Below are 14,560 nucleotides of genomic sequence, written 5' to 3' on the forward strand. Positions count from 1 at the left end.
TAATAGGAGTAAATTAGAAAGTTGCTTAAAATTTCATGCTCAATCTGAATCACAAAAGAAAAAATTTGAGTACAGTGTCCCTTTAATCAGGGTGCTGATCTGACACTTGAAAAAGCCATTAATACAGTGCGGTCGCACGAAATTGCACAAGAGCAGCTTAAAACAATAAACCCACGTGCAATTCAAACCCAGAGTCAGCTCATGCATTAGTAAATAAAACAGTATCAGCCCAGCAAAAGCATTGGACAACTGTGAAAGGAAGTGACAGAAGTATCACTAAAGACAGGCTATGTAGTCATTGTGCTCTTCAACACAGCTAGGAAGACACGTGCCCTGCAAAAGGACGTCAGTGCAAAATATGCAATAAATTTAACCACTTTGCAAAAGCATGTAAGCCAAGGCCGCCAGATACACGTAAAACTGTACATACAGTTCAAAACACAAATATTGAAGAGCTGGATGAACTGTTTATTGATGCAGTTAACAAAGAGCACAAAGGCAAAGAATGTGAACAGGTTTTCGCAGAAATTGAGTTAGGTGCACAAGCAGATAAAGTCAAATTTAAAAGATACTGGTGCTCAGGTAAATATAATTCCTACCAACAGATTTAAAAATCTCTTCAGCACTGTAGCACTGAAGCCCACAGCACGCCGTCTTACAGGCTATGGAGGTGAGCCGCTTGATGTTAAAGGGACCTGTCAGTTAAAATATAAATACAAAGACAGTAAAACTGTTCTTGAGTTCTACATTGTCAACACACACGCCCCACCTATACTTGGTTTGAGAGCATGTCTAGGGGTTAATTAAGCTTATCTTCTCAATGTGCGCAGATGTAGATAAACCCTGTGCTATAATACAGGAATTTTCTGATGTTTTTCAAGGCATTGGACAGTTTCCAAGTGAATGCACTGTAGACCTACACCCCACAGCCGTCCCTGTTGTATACCCACCCAGGAGAATTCCATTCATGCTGCATAGTCGCCTCAAGGAGGAGCTAGACAATATGGAAAAATCAGGGATTATTGTGAAAGTTCTTGAACCCACTGACTGGGTCAATGCCCTGGTAGTTGTGGAAAAACCCTGCACTGGAAAACTCAGGGTTTGTTTAGATCCCAGAGACTTGAATAAAGCAATCAAGAGGCCACATTACCTTCTTCCAACTTTGGATGACATCACCCCAAAACTTGCTGGAGCACAATTCTTCAGTGTACTGGATGCAAAATCTGGATACTGGGCGATCAAACTCTCAAAAGAATCATCCAAGCTAACAACATTTAATACAGTGGCCGGAAGATACAGATTTCTCCGCTTATCCTTTGGACTGATTTCAGCTCAAGACGAATTTCAGAGAAAGATTGATGAGACTTATGAAGGGCTTGAGGGGGTAACAGCCATTGCTAACGACATACTCGTGTTTGGAAAAACAAAAGAGGAACATGATTCAAACTTGCACGCCGTACTCAAGAGAACCGGTGAAAAAGGAGTACGCCTTAACCCAGAGAAAAGTGTGATATGTGTCTCAGAGATCAGTTATTTTGGGCACAAGCGAACATGTGAAGGAATCAAACCTGATCCAGAGAAGATCAATGCCATAAAAGATATGCGTCCTCCCAAGAACAAGTCAGAGCTGGAAACTATCCTAGGTATGGTTAATAATCTGTCCAAGTTCGCACCAAACTTATCTGAGATTAATGCGTCATTCAGGCAGCTTCTGAAACAGACAAATGAGTTTGTATGGGACAAAACTCACGAAAAAGCATTTGATAAAATGAAAGAGCTGATTACAAAGGAACCTGGTCCCATTCTATGTTACTATGATCCTAGCAAAGAGCTCTGCCTGCAGGTTGATGCGTCAAAGAGTGGCCTAGGTGCTGTATTGCTCCAAGAAGGTAAGCCAATTGCCTATGCTTCTAAATCTCTCACACCAACAGAAGAAAACTATGCTCAAATTGAAAAGGAGTTAAATGCTGTGGTGTTTGGATGCAAACGTTTTCACACATATGTCTATGGCAGAAAGATTGTTGTTGAATCTGACCACAAACCTTTAATACCCATAATGAAGAAACCCCTTGCAGCTGCACCACCTTGCCTTCAGAGAATGATCTTGCAACTACAGAGGTATGACATTGAAATAGTACATCATTCAGGAAAAGATATTCAAATAGCTGACACCCTGTCCAGGAAATCAATACCATACAGACTTGAATCACTGAATGAAGGAATGGATGCACAGATTCATACAGTCATAACCAATCTCCCTATTAGTGACAGGAAACTGACTGACATTCGAACAGCTACAGAACAGGATCCTCAACTCATTATGCTGAAAAACATAATCAAATCTGGGTGGACTAACGTAAGGAAAAGATGTCCTTCCAGCCTTATTGAATACTGGAATCATAGAACAATTCAGAGATTGAAGGGATCCTATTCAAAGGCAAGAAAATCATTGTCCCAGGTGTGCTGAGGCCAAATATGCTAGAGCGTATACACACTGGGCATATGGGAATTGAGAAGAGTAAGCAAAGAGCCAGAGACATATTATTTTGGCCAGGAATGAACAAACAAATTGAGGATATGGTCAAAAAATGCCCTACGTGCCTAGAACGCCGAAAGTCTAACCCTAAAGAGCCCATGATCTCTCATCAGATTCCAGAGCGTCCATGGCAAATCATTGCAACAGATCTTTTTATGTGGAATGGTCAGGACTACTTAATCACTGTTGATTACTACAGCAGATTTTTTTAATTGGAAAGACTCCACTCAACCACATCAGCGACCATAATCCGCAAGCTAAAGGCTATATTTGCAAGACATGGTATACCTGAAAAGGTAATTTCAGATAATGGTCCGCAATATAAATCAGGTGACTTTGAAAACTTTTCAGTTCATCTTCGTTCTATCCTGCCTACAACTTGCGAACAACTGCAGCCTCAGGTAGTTGATCAAAAATGTGTGCGTGCCAAAAGAGAACATAAACAAGTTAAACAAAGACATTACTATAATCGGACTGCACAGCCTTTGTCCACATTGACACAAGAAAATACTATTAGTTTTCAGCAAGCCAGTGGTCAATGGGTGCCTGCCACTATTCTGCAGCCTGCAGACACACAAAGATCTTACCTCATCTGCACCAGCGATAATCAAGTCCCTTGAGATCCCAAGCACAAATACACCTGCAATCCCAGAACAACTGAAAAAAGACACTGACAATGCTGAAACATGCACAGCAGGTTTTCAATTTACACGTTCTGGTCATATGGTAAAACCTAGAAACATTCTGGACCTATAATATAAAATATAAATGTGATATTCTAAAATTTCATAAAAAGGGAGATGTAATGTTATTAACATGTCATGTTATTTGTTTGTCAATTTGCATACAGAATGTTGATTGGCTGTTGGTGTTTCTACCATATATGGTAACAAGTTCAGGTAGGATAATAAACAGTTAGTGACTAGATGCAGCTCTGTGTTCTCTGAGTTATTCCTTGGTAAGACACTAATTTGAGTGACTACACAAGAACAATACAAGTCTACCTAGTTAAAATAAATACAAACTTAGCTGTGAAATAAAAATAAAACCTCAGATAGCTACAATGTAACTATTAGTTATATTGTAGCTAGCTTAGGGTTTATTTTATAGGTAAGTATTTAGTTTTAAATAGGAATTATTTAGTTATTAATAGTAGGTTTATTTAGATTTATTTTAATTACATTAAAGTTAGGGGTGTTTATTCTAGTGGCGGCGATGTCGGGAGTGGCAGATTAGGGGTTAATAATTTTATTTTAGTGTTTGCGATGCGGGAGGGCCTCGGTTTAGGGGTTAATAGGTAGTTTATGGGTGTTAGTGTACTTTTTAGCACTTTAGTTATGAGTTTAAAGTTACAGAATTGTAGCGCAACTACTGACTTTCAGTTTATGGTACGGATCTTGACGGTATTGGCTGTACCGCTCACTTTTTGGCCTCCCAGGCAAACTCGTAATACCGGTGCTATGGAAGTCCTATTGAAAAAGGACTTTTTTTAAATTGGGTTAGTTACGTTGCGTTACGGCCAAAAAAGAGTGCAGTACAGAAATACCTGCAAGACTCGTAATACCAGCGGTAGTGAAAAAGAGCCATAACGCTGCTTTTTCACCCATAACGCAAAACTCGCAATCTAGCCGTTTGTTATCACTGTAATGGACCACTTGACATTTCTTAATTTTTTTTTTTAATACTTTTATAGGTTAGTCCACATATGACATTATCACTTTTGTGAATATTATCAATACAGGAAAAATAAAACTTGTTGAACCTTTATTGTTAAAAAGCCTCTTAAAATACCACTGAAAACCGGAGCTTCATTCATAATAAATAAATAGTAGTATGGTTACAGATTATGATGCAATTACAGGTACAAGACAAATATAGAAATTACATACATTTTAAATGCATTAAAGGTACTTGCAATTTACAAACATTCTCTCTTTTTTTCACATTACTCTCTTCTTTTTTTTTAAATAATGAACATGTATTCAATTTGTTTTGTGTATGTTCAAATATCTATAGTGTTCATTCTTGTTTGTGAAGTGTGTTTCATAAATGGGTGTGTTTTGCAATTCGGTTGTGAGTTGCAAGGTCTCCTTTTTTCATAATTCTTTTTCCTACAAAGTAATTATGTATATAGAGTAGGCTTAATGATTTGTGTGAAGGAGAAACTTATGAATCTACAGCTACGGTACTCAGTATAAAATTAAACATAAAATCAGCTGTTATACTACCCATGCAGTTTATCTTCTCACTTGCACAGCTTGCAAAAAACAGTACGTAGGTAGAACTAAAAGGTTTATGAAAGACATATTCTTGGAGCATTTGAGATACATTGAGGATCCTGAATCTAACATCCCAGTCGGCAAACATTTCAGAAATTTTCATAATTAAACTTCTTGTCACAATTAATAGAGGAGCCAACTAGGAGTAAAGCTATATTGGATTTAGTGCGATCAAATAATACAGCTATAATATCAGACATAAAAGTCAAAGAACATTTGAGTAACAGTGATCATAACATGATCACATTTGAAATCTCTTTTCATAAGCAGTGTCTTAAAGGTTTAATTAATTTTAAGAAAGCAAAATTTTACGATTTAAAGAAATCCTTAAATAACATAAATTGTGTCAAAGTATTCTCTAATAAAAATTCAGAGGATAAATGGATAACATTTAAAAAGTTAAATAAATCTACATATCAACAAATATTGGTTATAAAAATGCCAATGTGTCTAAATAAAAATGTGTGAAGAGATATTAAGAAAAAATATAGGGCATTTTAATTATTCAAAGAAAATCGTACAGAATCAACATACCATATTTATAAGGAATGTAACAAAGCATGCAAAAAAGCAAATTAGCGAAAATTGAAAATGAAAGATTAATTGCAAAGGATTATAAGTCTAACCCTAAAAGGTTATTTAAGTACATAAATAGCAAAAAATGTAAGAAGGGCAATATAGGTACATTAAAATGTGTGGCGGGTAGCATGATTTACAGTGACAGGGAGAAGACTGAGGTACTAAATCAGTTCTTTTCTTCAGTATACACAAGAGAGGAACCAATGGAACAAACTAGAACATGCCAGCCCATACCATTAACTGGGTTATGTCTAGAGAGGATAACAGGAAAAAAACTGTATAATATTAAGATAAATAAAATTCCAGACCCAGATGGAATACACCCAAGGGTGTTACGGGAACATAGCAATGTTATAGACAAACCTCTACTCTTAATTTTTCAAGACTCATTATCCTCAGGCATAGTACCCCAGTATTGGCGTAAAGCTGATGTGGTGCCACTCTTCAAAAAGGGAAGCAAGGATGATCCAGGAAGCTATAGACCAGTCAGTCTGACATCAATAGTGGGGAAGATATTTGAAGGAATTATAAGGGATTATATTGATGAGCATATTCGTGTAAACAAGATTATGAGTTCAAATCAGCATGGTTTTATGAGAAATAGATCATGTCAAACTAATCTAATTATATTCTATGAGGAAGTAAGTAAAAATATAGATAAAGGGGAATCAGTTGATTTGATATACTTAGATTTTACAAAGTCATTTAATACAGTGCCACATGAGAGATTAATGCACAAAATTAAGGGACTGGAAATAGCTGAAAATGTTAGCTCATGGATAAATAACTGGATAAAAGATAGGGAGCAATGAGTAGTAGTGAATGGGTTATACTCAGATTGGACAAAGGTAATTAATGTAGTCCCCCATGGATCAGTACTGGGTCCTGTTCTTTTTAATATTTGTATTAATGACTTGTAGCAAGGATTAAATAGTGACATCTTTATTTTTGCAAAGACACAAAGTGAGAAAACCTAATACCCAACAAGAATTAAACAACGTCCCATCTCAAGTGTACTGCACAAACAGGAGCAATGTAAGCAAACAGTCTCAGGTTGTGGACAGATGTCGAAATAAAGTTCAGGCAATGAGGTAGTGGTGCGTAATACAGGAATATGCAGATATATATATAGAATGATACAGTCTCACCTCTGTTTTTTGTTTTTAGGTTCACACAGTATTCCGCTGTTTTTCCCTTTACGGTCACAGAATTACCGCTGGGTTTCTGCACACTCGCACCCACCAGGGGGGGCGTGTACAGTGCTGTATCAGATGTAATCCACAAAACGTTCCGTAAGTCTTTACACTCACTTGCCGCTTGCCGAGTGTTCAGCCGATTTACTCCTTCTGAGGATCAGAGGCCTACCGCCCACCAGGGGCCGTGTCCCGGACTCTACCGGACAATCCTCCAATCCGAGTGCTCGACTGATTTTCGTCACACCCGTTGTCCACCAATCCAGGGACTGCAGTCTGGAACCATAGGAATCCTCCGTTCAGGTAGACGGAACTTTAGCACCGAACCGGCTTTTCACATGTGTGATAATGGGATATCCCAGCTGCCGCTTGTCCAATACAGACCAAAACAGTTCCGGTGGTTGCTCCCAGAAAAGCAGAGAAGTGGACGAGGCAGGGAACTAACGCTCTCCAGGCTAAAGTATAAAGTCCACCAAAGAAAACAAGTGAGAGCGCTAGTATAAAAATAAAATATAACCTTTATTGGTATATATAAAATAAAGTAGGACAACACAGTGTCAAAAGAGCAAAGATGGGGCACCTCTGGCTGGCAGGCTTACGCGTTTCGGCATAGCCGTAATCATAGCATACTGAAGCCAGCCACAGGTGTTCCTTATGTACATAAGTAAGAACAACCTCATTGGCTAAAAACATATTGAAAAACAACACGCCCTGAGTTTATTTTAACCCCATACATACTGGTTGTGAACTAAAGATAACAGAGCAACAAGAGGTCATGAAACCATTTCTTGTACATATAATTTTCTGGTATTAACAAATAAATGAAATAAATACCAAGTTTAAATACTATTATCTACAATGTATTTGTTTGACCTGAATATTCTTTAACAAAGCCATAATGATACAAATTATGAATTAAAGGTCAAACAAGTGGCAAAGAGTTATTTAATTTCCAAATACTTATTTTTCTGGATTTGTGGTTGTGTACCACACATGAGAGTAAGGGCCACTTATTCAGGCTTCTAAGAACCTAATGCGTTCATGTATACCGCTTGATTGTTTAGACCCACTCTCTGTGATTAAAAAAAACAAAAACAGAGTAGGTTGAAAAATTACCTCTATGCATTGATGTTTGAAATATTTCTTATATAATAGGGGGCGCCCTAAATGATAACAATATATCAGACCTAGTGAGGTGTATAATGAACAATAGATCAATTAAATTAATACTTTAAATCAGTGGTTATACTAAATATCACACATAAATAAAAACAATAGGTAATGCTTCAATAATACCAAATATACAAATAAAAAGTCTCTGAGGAGTAGAAATAGAGGGTGATCTTTAGGCAGCAATCTGTAGAGAACCCGGCCTGGATCCTATAGGGATGATCTACAATAAAGAAAGAGACAGATGCGCCACATGGCCCAATATTGTTTGTTCAACACAATAATTATGGTCTAGTCGTGCTAGTATAAACTCACAATTTGAAATGCACTTCAGTTAGTGCAATAGAAGCAGTCTGGAATCAATCACAGTCACCCAGCAGACCGACCTCTAGGGTAGATAGGATTAATCTGTAGTGGAAATATAAAGAGACACAGGGGTGCCTATATGGCCTAGTACAGTTTGGTCCGATGTAATCCACAAAACGTTCCGTAAGTCTTTACACTCACTTGCCGCTTGCCTGGAGAGCGTTAGTTCCCTGCCTCGTCCACTTCTCTGCTTTTCTGGGAGCAACCACCGGAACTGTTTTGGTCTGTATTGGACAAGCGGCAGCTGGGATATCCCATTATCACACATGTGAAAAGCCGGTTCGGTGCTAAAGTTCCGTCTACCTGAACGGAGGATTCCTATGGTTCCAGACTGCAGTCCCTGGATTGGTGGACAACGGGTGTGACGAAAATCAGTCGAGCACTCGGATTGGAGGATTGTCCGGTAGAGTCCGGGACACGCCCCCTGGTGGGCGGTAGGCCTCTGATCCTCAGAAGGAGTGAATCGGCTGAACACTCGGCAAGCGGCAAGTGAGTGTAAAGACTTACGGAACGTTTTGTGGATTACATCTGATACAGCACTGTACACGCCCCCCCCTGGTGGGTGCGAGTGTGCAGAAACCCAGCGGTAATTCTGTGACCGTAAAGGGAAAAACAGCGGAATACTGTGTGAACCTAAAAACAAAAAACAGAGGTGAGACTGTATCATTCTATATATATATCTGCATATTCCTGTATTACGCACCACTACCTCATTGCCTGAACTTTATTTCGACATCTGTCCACAACCTGAGACTGTTTGCTTACATTGCTCCTGTTTGTGCAGTACACTTGAGATGGGACGTTGTTTAATTCTTGTTGGGTATTTGGTTTTCTCACTTTGTGTCTTTGGTATAATTATTAAGCGTTCCAGGCGACGCTAGAGAGACCTATTCCCAACATGCAGGGTAACAATCTTGTTATGGACGATCAAATAGTATCACAGTACTTTTCACTGCAACCTATAGAGACTGGGGGTGAACCTGATACAGAGCTATTTCAACGGATAAAGCCTATTCCTCACTAGGAGAACTTTTTGATGATATGGAGAAGCTGAAAATCAGGGAAATAAAACTTCAATGGGACATTTGGTCTATGAATAAATATGTTGAATTATGTATTGTCCCTAGGGGGTTAAGGGTAAATAAGTACCCCATTTTTGATACTAATGATACTGATTTTATAAAAGCTTGGAACTCAATATTAACGGAATGTTCTGTGAGGCTTATGATATTATTATGTGATTACAAATCAAAATTATTGTCTACAGTTAGAGAAAATATATGTGAGATACAAATGGAACTTAATTCTAGAAAAGAGGATGTAGATTATGGTCGATTTGATACTGTATTACGAGACACTATAGCAGAAGCAAAAAGAACTATTATCAACACTAAACATAATAAGTATATCCGAGATCAGACTGACTATGACACTGATTCAGTGTATGTGTGGAATAGATCTAGACGGACACAAGTTCGTAGGCAACAGAACCGCAATAGGGGAAGACGCAATAGAAGAGGGAGGAGACAGTCACAAGTAACTTTTTCAGACACTGAGGCAGAATCAGGGGACAGCACTAGTGGGGATGAGCTTATACCACAGAAAGGAATCCTCAAACATAAACAAACTGAGGGAATAGTATACAGTGCACCTACATACAATAAAACATCAGAGGTAGATCCTGCAACAAAACAAAGGGAGACTAACACTAAGTATAAAGCCAGTGAGCCAGCAGTATCCCAAAGAGATGTAATTGTGGCTAACACCATGAGGTCAGCTTTACCCGCTAACCCTGATATTGGACATGAACAAGTACAGCAGGTTTTTTCCTTGCCCCAGAGCAACCCAGACAGGGGAGGGGCTATGGGACAGGCAAAAAGAGGGTACAAACTGAGAGAGATAAGGAACCAAACGAAGTACAAGTAACATGTGTGATTAATCTTTCAGATGAAACATTGTCTGAGACTCAGATATATGTACTGAGCCTGGGATTGGGATTTGTGCCATCTACAAGTTTCAATCTCTTTAAAACTGTAATTGATGTAAATCGTCTAATCCGCAATGTTACATTGAAGGGTCATTATTCAGGTGGAGATGTAGTACCACCAGATGAAAGTCGGGGTACACAGTGGGTTACCACTAATCTCAACACTGATCTTTCGTTTCCTGACTCTTGTGATTTGGTTTCACTCAACACTCTTTTTATAGAAGGCAATCAGCCAGGGGTTAGACTTAGTACAAATAAAGTGAAAAGTCTTAAATCGCCATCTAAATTTTACCCCATACATAGTAGGGGAACAGTTATTGAAAACTTCTATAAAAGAGTGGAGAGTGATCTAAGAACATTATCAAAGTCTTCAAAACAGAGACTTGATAATTTGGGTAGAGCTGAAAGGGAAGCCCTTTCCTCTTTGGCTAATAACCAGAATATTGTGGTGAAAAATGCGGACAAAGGTGGCTCGGTGGTAGTACTGAATAGAATTGATTATATAAACGAAGCACTGCGTCAATTAAATGATGATTGCTGCTATTCAGTACTACCAACCAATCCAACCTTTCGTTTTCAGAGAGAACTATTGCACCTTTTGGACGAAGGGATGGAAAATGGCTTTATTGATAAAGAAACTATGTCATACCTATATGTTGAACATCCGGTTACTCCTGTTTTCCATCACCTTCCAAAGGTGCACAAGTCCCTGCAGGATGTCAGAGGACGTTCAATAGTAAGTGGTATAGGGTCTCTTTTTGAACATCTGTCCCAATGGTTGGATATGATCCTACATCCATTTGTGGAATCACTCCCCAGTTTTCTTAAAGATACCAAGCACTTAATGAATTTGGTACAGGACATTAAATGGCAGGAAGGGGTACATCTATGGGCAACCATTGATGTTACAGCACTTTATTCTACCATTCCACATTCCAAAGGATTGGAAGCTGTATCATTTTTTCTAAAAAATTGGTCCTCTTTCACGACAGATTTCCAACAGTATATTCTACAGGTGACTGAGTTTTTATTAACTCACAACTTTTTTGAGTTTCAGGGTGTCTTTTATCTCCAGAGATGTGGGACGGCGATGGGGGCCAAGTTTGCCCCCTCCTATGCCAACCTCTTTATGGGTTGGTGGGAGCTGTCCCACATCTTTGGAGATAGGAACCTATCACGTAATTGTATCGTTTTTTATCGCCGTTTTATCGACGATCTGATTCTCATATGGCACGGTGACTATAATGTCCTGAAAACATTCATTGAAGGGCTTAATGTCAATGACATAGGCCTTAAATTTACGAGTGAGATTCAACAGACTCAGATTAACTATCTGGATGTAGTCTTAAGTGGTAGCCCTCAGGGCTCAGTAAAAACATGTCTGTACAGAAAACAAATCTCTGGCAACTCTTTGTTGCATGCCAAGAGCTGCCACCCCAAGCATGTGCCATATGGCATAGCGAAAGGCCAACTTATGAGGGCAAAACGTAATTGCTCTGACACCAGAGAAGGTGAGATACAGATGATGGAAGTTAAAAAACGCCTCCTACAGAGAGGCTATCCAAAAAAGGTGGTTAATAGGGCCCAGAGGGAAGTTAAGAATCTGAACAGACAAGATCTTTTAAAAGACAAAGATCGGAAAACTAAGGACACCATGAAAGGGGTAACCTTCGTGACAGACTACAGCGACCAGTATGAAGCGGTCTGTAATATTGTAAAACATCACTTTAATATGCTGGTGGCAGATGACAGACTAATACAATGCGTAAAAGAAGGACTTAGATGTTCCTGTAGACGTAACAAAACTATAGGAAATATCTTGTCTCCAACTGTCCTACCGAAATCCATTTCACAAGGAAGTGCTTGGTTAACTAGCAAAGGGTCCTACAAATGTGGTAGCTCTAGATGTGGGGCATGTGAATATCTGACTGTGTCAGAACACTTTTGCTCCACTGTAACTGGTATCTCCTATGAAATAAATTTCTGCCTAAATTGTACATCTACCTTCGTGATCTATTGCGTTACCTGCACTAGATGTGGAAAACAATACATTGGGCTCACTACAAGGGACATCAGAAGTAGGATTAGAAAGCACCTGTCCACCATTAGAGTGGGCAAGGCTACTACTCCTATAGTACATCACTTCGCCCAAATCCACGGACAAGATCTGACTTGTTTTTCTTGGCAGCCTATTGATATGGTACCTAGACCGAGAAGAGGGGGTGATCGTGAAGTAGCACTCTCTAAAAGAGAGATGCTGTGGATTTTTAAGATGGAAACCAGAGTCCCAAAAGTATTGAACTCTGAGTTTGATCTTATAAATTACTGGGAATAGAAATGAATGTTTCATTCCATGCTATGTCTATACAATTATATTCCTAAAGATTATTCTCACTGCTACTAATATTAAATAAACAATCATCTTAAACACTACACTTATTTGTATATATGTACATATTACAGTTTCATTCTAGAGATATAACTACTAACTATTCCATCTCTTAGAATATAGGCTTTTGTAGAATTTTTAAAAATATGTCATCCTACGGATCAAGAAAATAGGAGATTGTGTCTCTATATGTATATTTCAAACATCAATGCATAGAGGTAATTTTTCAACCTACTCTGTTTTTGTTTTTTTTTAATCACAGAGAGTGGGTCTAAACAATCAAGCGGTATACATGAACGCATAGTTGTGTATTAGGTTCTTAGAAGCCTGAATAAGTGGCCCTTACTCTCATGTGTGGTACACAACCACAAATCCAGAAAAATAAGTATTTGGAAATTAAATAACTCTTTGCCACTTGTTTGACCTTTAATTCATAATTTGTATCATTATGGCTTTGTTAAAGAATATTCAGGTCAAACAAATACATTGTAGATAATAGTATTTAAACTTGGTATTTATTTCATTTATTTGTTAATACCAGAAAATTATATGTACAAGAAATGGTTTCATGACCTCTTGTTGCTCTGTTATCTTTAGTTCACAACCAGTATGTATGGGGTTAAAATAAACTCAGGGCGTGTTGTTTTTCAATATGTTTTTAGCCAATGAGGTTGTTCTTACTTATGTACATAAGGAACACCTGTGGCTGGCTTCAGTATGCTATGATTACGGCTATGCCGAAACGCGTAAGCCTGCCAGCCAGAGGTGCCCCATCTTTGCTCTTTTGACACTGTGTTGTCCTACTTTATTTTATATATACCAATAAAGGTTATATTTTATTTTTATACTAGCGCTCTCACTTGTTTTCTTTGGTGGACTTTATTTTTGCAAATGATGCTAAGTTAAGTAAGGTCATTAGGTCAGAGCAGGATGAACTTTCGTTACAAAGGGATCTGCAAAAATTAGAAGTATGGGCAGGTAAATGGAAAATGAGATTTAATATGGGAAATGCAAGGTTCTACATTTTGGAAGTAAAAATATGCAGGCAATGTAATAATTAAATGGGACAAGACTTAACCAAACAGAGGAGGAAAGGGATTTGGGAGTAGTAATAGATAACAAGCTAAAAATGGGTGCACAATGCAGGGCAGTGGCTTCAAAGGCTAACAAGATATTAGCATGCATTAAAAGAAGCATTGATTCAAGGGAGGAAAACATAATTATGTCACTATATAAATCCCTGGTAAGACCTCATCTTGAGTATGGAGAGCAGTTCTGAGGACCGATCGGAAAAAAGATATTGCAGAACTAGAAAAAATTCAGAGAAGGACCACAAAGCTAGGGGGAATGGAGAATTTAAGCTATGAGGATAGGCTAGCCAAACTGGGTGTCTAGAAAAAAGGCGCTTGAGAGGTGACATGATTAATTTATATAAATATATTCAAGGACCATATACAGAGATGGCAGAAGCTCCGTTTATTACAAGAACGTCACAATTTAAAATGACAGTATACTGTAAAATAGTTTTTCCCTTAATGTGTTTACAATTGCTTTTTACCAACTGCAGAGTAAAAAATGTATGAAAATTAGCTTTTTAAGGTTTATTTGTGTATATTAAAGCTCTGATTTTGTGTTTTGAAGCCACAGCCTAATAAAATAGGTTGAGCTTGTAGGTATAATCAGATTTCATTACTTTATCACATTATGTTCATATATCTGCTTCTTTATCTTATATCTGTCCTTAAATCACCAGTACTTTTAGATTACAATGGAAAATCAACATTGTATTACCTTATCTCTGCTATAGCCCACGGGGAGTGTAATTTCTTCTGCTGCCTGTGTTTACAAAGCTTATCTATAGCTTGGACCTGCGGCCACAAACTTTCAGAATAGGTGGGGATACCACATGCTAAATCAACTATTTCAAATGCCAATATAAGGGTAAAGGAGCTACTTGTAAACAATTTAATACACTCCAGCAGGTAAAGTGGAACATTGGGAACAAATTAAAGGGGAGAATTTTTTTGAGTAAACTGTCCCTTTAAGGTTGGAGGAAAGGAG

Source organism: Bombina bombina, chromosome 1 (genome assembly GCF_027579735.1).
Source record: "Bombina bombina isolate aBomBom1 chromosome 1, aBomBom1.pri, whole genome shotgun sequence".
NCBI classification, from domain to species: Eukaryota; Metazoa; Chordata; class Amphibia; order Anura; family Bombinatoridae; genus Bombina; species Bombina bombina.